The sequence below is a fragment of the Pseudochaenichthys georgianus genome, chromosome 16 (genome assembly GCF_902827115.2).
Source record: "Pseudochaenichthys georgianus chromosome 16, fPseGeo1.2, whole genome shotgun sequence".
Taxonomy (NCBI): Eukaryota; Metazoa; Chordata; class Actinopteri; order Perciformes; family Channichthyidae; genus Pseudochaenichthys; species Pseudochaenichthys georgianus.
The window spans coordinates 44,556,700-44,563,674 of NC_047518.2; the positions used below are offsets into that span (position 1 = coordinate 44,556,700).

Genomic DNA, 6,975 nt, shown 5'->3' on the forward strand with positions numbered 1-6,975 from the left:
ATTAGGTCAGGAAAGAACATAGATTTGTATTTTTGTTTTATTTATTTCATGGTTTTATTGATTTATTATTCTTATTATTTATTTTTAATTTAATTTTGTTTGGATCATAGGTTAAAGAGTTGGAATGATGTGATGATTCATACTCATGTACAGTAGGTGGCGGTATGCACCTTTTTAAGTTGTTTGCAATCCGACAACAACAAGAGAAGAAGAAGAAGAATATCAGCAGGTGTTCGTCCAACATTTTATTCGGTAACGGCGTCTCGTCGCTACGGTTCTCTCTCTCTGTGTTCCTGAGAAAGTGTGTGTGAGCTCCAGCACTTCTGATCCATCATCTGTGTGTTTGGATAAACCTCTGAATGGACTGTGTGCTCTTTTTTCTGGAGTGTTTACCGCGGACTATAGGAGCTAGCTTAGCATGCTAGCTGGAAACACGTTAGCAACGCTAGTCAGATTGAGAGTTTGATGGAGAGAGAAACGGTGTGTTTAACGGAGCTTGCAGGAAAAGGTGATCTAGTAAACATGAGTAAAGTCCAAATGCTGCTGTCGTTGAAGAAGCAGCGACTCACTGCTGCTGCTGAAGAGATATTTGCTTTGTTTGAAAAAACGATAGCCGAGTACGAGGAGGAGCTGTCTCTTTCCAAAGAGGAGAACAAGAGACTCCAGAAACTTCTGGACGCTGTTTTACAGCCTCAGCTTCGGATACACAGAGCAGGTCTGTTCTCTTTACCCTTAATTAACATTTTATTATCACATTAATAACACTTTAGACCCTTTATCAGCACTTACTGTAGGTAGTAGATCCTGAAGTAAAAGTACAAACACCACACTGTGAAAAAGTCCTACATGGGCTGGCTCCGGCCTATAGCTGAACTCCTCCAGCGCTACACCCCAGCCAGAGCTGCTGATAGTGCCCAATACCAGGCTCAAAACCCGAGGCCACCGAGCCTTCGCAGCAGCTGGCCCTAGGCTCTGAAACACTCTGCCCCTCCATATGAGGTCGGCCCAGACCCTAGGGTTTTTTAAATCTACTCTTAAAACACACTTCTTCTCCCTGGCCTTTTAGTCAGAGCTGAGCACGACTCCTGACTTTTCCCTGTGTTTTTTATATATCTGTTGTAATTTATTGTCTTTTATTGTGATTGGAGTAATGTGTTTTTATTAGGGCTGTCAGTCGCTTAAAATATTTAATCGTGATTAATCGCATGATTGTCCATAGTTAATCGCGATTAATCACAAATTAATCGCACATTTTTGATCTGTTCTAAATGTATCTTAGAGGAATATTTTTCATGTTTTTAATACTCTTATCAACATATGAGTGGACAAATATGCTTTATATGTGTGTTTTATTATCATTTGAACAATGACAAATATTCTCATGAATATTAAACACAACAACCTCTGAACATTATAAATATTCGCCCCAATTCTCTCATACAATAATGTGTGTGTGTGTGTGTGTGTGTGTGTGTGTGTGTGTGTGTGTGTGTTGTGTGTGTGTGTGTGTGTGTGTGTGTTGGAGGCATATGCTCGAACGGGAGCTGCCTGGACGCTGCAATCATGAGTGTGCTGACTTTTCGTACAATGTCTCACTGTCTGGCTAAAGTCAAGTGCTCGGCGCAGTTGTGTGGATAGAGCGCTCCTCTGTTTTCATTTAAACAGCTCCTTATATCCGTTAGCGCAGCTAGCTAGCACCCGATGCTAACAACAACAATGCACGTAAGGTCTCTCTCTCGCTCGGGCCACACATACACACACCCTCCCGGTCCTCCCGATGGCCAGTCGGTGCCTGCCGGTGAGCGTGGAAGTGTGGTCTGCCACAAGCAGACGGCAGGAGCGGGGCTGTCAGCAGCATCAGTTTGTAGATGGTATTTTAAACTCGATGCGCTCTGAAATTTTTTTGCGTTATTAACGCATTAACGCGTTGACAGCCCTAATATATATATACTTGTTAGAAATTAAAATCAATGTTTTGATGGCATAAAGTACCATAAACATACCGTCAGTTTAAATGCTGTTTTATACTGAAAAACCAGAAGTTCTTGTGCACAACCAGTTAAGCTTTTATTCTGAAAATTCTTCATCTCCGGTTAGCATTTAGCATGTGGCTAATATACGATTTACTATAGAGGTGAATTTAGTAGCGATATGAGTGTGTTGCACACCGAAACCTACTGATTTCAACACTACAACTATAGATGTCGAGATATTATTATTGCTGAATATTAAATGAAGGTACAGTTTATTTGAATATGTTTGTTTACAGAAGTGGGTAGCATGAGACAACATTCGGAACTACCGGAAATGATACCAGCCGTGAGGTATTTTTGGAGTATTTATTACAGCGTTTAAAATGTATTAAATGAAAAGTCATGAAAGAGATAAGGAGGAGAAAAGGCGTGTTTAGTTATATATTTAATGTACAATGTCTGAATCCTCTGTAATGCGCAACAACGAACATTGGAGACGTGGAGGGCCGGCCCCCAGCAGCGCCAACCGGCCCACAGAGGATATTTAACAGCTGGAAAGGTGGAGCTCGCTCTCTTCACTTCGCTCACGAGAGCCAGAACACAGCTTGTAACGTTACTGCGCTTTTTATTAATTAAAGTATACATTTGAACCTTCTCAGACACTCAATTAGTCTCCTTTTTAAAGCTTCTCTCCTGGACGCGAGGATAACGAACACAGTTATCAGACTTAATGTATCGATACCCGCGGCTGAAATATCGATACTTTCTAGGAAAACTAAATATCGATATATATCGCAGGATCGATTAAATTGCACAGCCCTAATCACCAGAGGCCTGTACTACGAAGCAGGATTTTCGCTTAGCGAGCTAACTTCAGGGAAAACTCTGTTTCCGGTCCTACGATGCTGGTTCTCTTTTTTAGCAGGCTAGATCTCCATGGTAACTTATGGCTAACCTGCCCCGGAGCAGGTTAGGTTGCAGGCTAAGAGCTCAACTCAGTGAAAGCACTGCCTGCTGACCAATCAGAGCTCAGTGTGCGGAGTTTAAAGCGATCAAGTCATATTACAGGAGAAAGGAAATACAGAAAAATTGCCACTGCAGGAAAGACGGCAAATCAACTGACTGTGTGAACGTGAACATTAATAGAATATCACCTCCCATCTTCAGAGCAATCTGACTAATATAACATTAGCGTTTAGAAAGCTTAATTAAATATCTGCCACAACATAAATAGCCGGATCAAAGTAACAGTACAGTCTGCAGCATATCACATCATAATGTATCATATATTTCCTTATCTGAGTCAGCTGGAGCAGCAGGAGCTCCAACAAGGTGTGTAGGACAGAGAGTGAATACACATACTATACAGAGATGCTTTATGAGAAACCAATGTGGTTTTGGAACATTGAACAATGTAAATCTATTCTAGTAGACCTCAACAATGGAATTATGATCAGTAGAAAAGGCCATGTCATGGGACCTTTAAGATTGTCTGCTCCTTGGGCTCTGTGATCATCTATGTGGGCTCTAATCTGAGGTGCTTTTTAATTAATGTTTCTGAGGCTGGTAACTGATGTATTTATCCTCTGCAGCAGAGGTAACTATTGCTCTTCCTTTCCCGGGGGGGGTCCTCATGAGAGCCAGTCTCATCATAGCATTTGATGGTTTTTGCGACTGCACTTGTGGATACATTCAAAGTTCTTGACATTTTCCGGATCGACTGACCTTCATTTCTTAAAGTGATGATGGACGGTCGTTTCTCTTTACTGGGTTGAGTCGTTCTTGCTATAATATGGATTAAAACAGCAGTCAAATAGTATTTTCCACTGTGCACTAACTCTACCTCTGCACAACACAACTGATGGTCTCAAACACATTAAGAAGGCAAGTCATTGTTACTTGTTAATACAATACATACTTGTTAATTGAAAACCATTCCAGGTGTCTACCTCATGACTGAGAGAAGTGAGCTACTTTGAAGAATCTAAAATAAAAATCATATTGATTTTTTAACACTTTTTTGTTAACTAGATAATTGCATATGTGCTCTTTCATAGTTTTGATGTCTTCAGTATTAATCTACAAAGTCGAAACATATTAAAATAAACAAAAACCATTGAATGAGAAGGTGTGTCCAAACTTTGATTGGTACGGTATATAAAACACACACATTTTTAATATTTAGCAGGTTCCCTCATCTATAATCATTTATACAAGCGCAACTTTGAACATGTACAGCAGTAAAATGCAACATACGAAATAATCAAGAAACATCATACATTAAACACCGACAGGAAACATTTTACTGCACCATCATTACTTTTACATAGGAAGGTGCCGTCAAATGTTCTGTTAATACTTGCATACTTTTACTTAAATAAGGTTTGAATGGAGGATTTTTATTTGTAACATAGTCTTGTAATTATATACTGTAGGCGTAGTGTATCTGTGAACGAGTGCTAGTGCTACACTAGAAGAAAAACGTTTTCACTTTTAACTGGAAGTGGAAAGGGGCAGGGCTACATAAGGTGCATTGAGCCAACACAAATACACAATAGATGGGACTAAGAAAGATAATGTGAAAATATAAAAACAAAGGCATTAATTAGGGCTGCAAAATGTCTCCCATTGTAATGGTGATTAGATTTTTAAATGCAAACACTTAACAGTTTGTTCTGACTGTGTGTTTCCTGTTTCCTGCAGATGTCCATGGTGGTTAAAGAAGAGTTTCTCCCTGACCAGCAGGAGTGGAGCACCAGTCTGGACCCGGAGGACCCAGAGCCCCCCCCACACATTAAGCAAGAACAGGAGGAACTCAGGATCAGTCAGGAGGGAGAGCAGCTTCAGGAACTGGAGGAGGCTGAGATCACCAAGTCCACTTTCACTCCTGACCCTGTGAAGAGTGAAGATGATAAAGAGAAACCTCAGTCCTCACAGCCTCATCAAAGACAAACTGAACACATGGAAACAGAAGCTGATGGAGATGACTGTCGAGGACCAGAACCAGCCAGGAACTCAGATCCAGAGAGCAGTTTACAACCAAAGACTGAGGACGACACTGGAGACTCTTCTGAACCTGACACTGAAGACAGTGCTGATTGGAAAGAGACCAGAGAACCTGCATCAGGCTCAAACTCACTGAAAAATAGACATGAATCTGTCAGTTATCCACAACGTAGTGCTGAAAATAAACCATTCAGCTGCTCAGTCTGTAAGAAAGCTTTTTCACGGAGTGGAAATTTAAAGGACCACATGAGAGTCCACACAGGAGAGAAACCACACAGCTGCTCAGTCTGTAAGAAAGCTTTTTCACAGAGTGGGCATTTAAAGGCACACATGAGAGTCCACACCGGAGAGAAAGCACACAGCTGCTCAGTCTGTAAGAGAGCTTTTTCACAGAGTGCACATTTAAAGAAACACATGAGAGTCCACACAGGAGAGAAACACACAGCTGCTCAGTCTGTAAGAGAGCTTTTTCACAGAGTGGGCATTTAAAGGCACACATGAGAGTCCACACAGGAGAGAAAGCACACAGCTGCTCAGTCTGTAAGAGAGCTTTTTCACGGAGTGCACATTTAAAGAAACACATGACAGTCCACACAGGAGAGAAACCATTCAGCTGCTCAGTCTGTAAGAAAGCTTTTTCACAGAGTGCAGATTTAAAGAAACACATGAGAGTCCACACAGGAGTGAAAGCACACAGCTGCTCAGTCTGTAAGAAAGCGTTTTCACTGAGTGGAAATTTAAAGACACACATGAGAGTCCACACAGGAGAGAAAGAACACAGCTGCTCAGTCTGTAAGAAAGCTTTTTCACTGAGTGGAAATTTAAAGAAACACATGAGAGTCCACACAGGAGAGAAAGAACACAGCTGCTCAGTCTGTAAGAAAGCTTTTTCACGGAGTGCACATTTAAAGAAACACATGAGAGTCCACACAGGAGAGAAAGAACACAGCTGCTCAGTCTGTAAGAAAGCTTTTTCACAGAGTCATAGTTTAAAGACGCACATGAGAGTCCACACAGGAGAGGAAAAATAGAGCTGCAATGTTTGTGACAAAAGATTTAAATGGCATTATCGTTTCAAAAGACATAAGTGTGTTGGTCGTCAGCTGATTCTGTAACTGTAAGGGAATACATTTGTCTATTTTGTATCTTGATGACCTAATGCCGTTACATGTAATACGTTATTCCCTAAGCCTGATTTCACCCACCTGCAACCGATTCGCTAATAATCACAAATCTTAATTTTCTTTGACCCCTTGACTCGACTATTTCTTGTTTAATAATCGTTACATCTCCTCAGGACCAAGTTCCCGTGTCCTGTCTTTAAGGTGGACTCACCTTTACAAGGGACCAGCTAGTCTTAGTGTCTTAATGCAAATATTTTGTAAAGTGATGCTAGACCAATAACGTGCTGTTGGGTAGTGTGCTCTCTGCAGGACGGTGTCTGTACTCAAATATTGTTTATGAAATGAGAGCTTCATTCCGTTTTTGTTGTCTAAACAACGCCAACAGCGCGATATGTCTTCTTTCCAGCAGATGGCATACATGTTACATCATCCAGTTCATCTGTCATCCACATATTAATGATTCAAAACAGCAATGTGTAAGATATGGCTAGTAATTGACCATTTCAACAGAATGTGAAGAGGTTACAGTCTTGAGGCCATGTCCAATATGTTTGTTTTGTTTGATTAAATCTACTGAAATGAGCATTCAATGACTCAATTATTCTTAATTACTGTCATTACATCATGGGTTTGCATTGCAATATTAGAACGCATAAAACCCAACTTTAGTTCTTCCAAGTTGCGGGTGTTCATCGTTTAGAAGTCCGCTGTGTTTCATCCAAGCTTCCACTTTGTGCTCCGATAATGCTGTTGTATGCTTTACCTGCTCCAGTAACAAAAGTGTAATTCACTGGACAGAGAGGATGGATCCCGAAAAGAACCAGAAGATAGTCCGTATAGAGCCTTCAGGTTCTGATAATGATCAGGGACAG

At 40.9% G+C, this 6,975-nt stretch overlaps 1 pseudogene; it reads left to right on the forward strand.

The window, feature by feature from the left end:
* Positions 1-230: 230 nt before the first annotated feature.
* LOC117460730 (zinc finger protein 583-like) lies at positions 231-6,694 on the forward strand (annotated as a pseudogene).
* Positions 6,695-6,975: the final 281 nt, after the last annotated feature.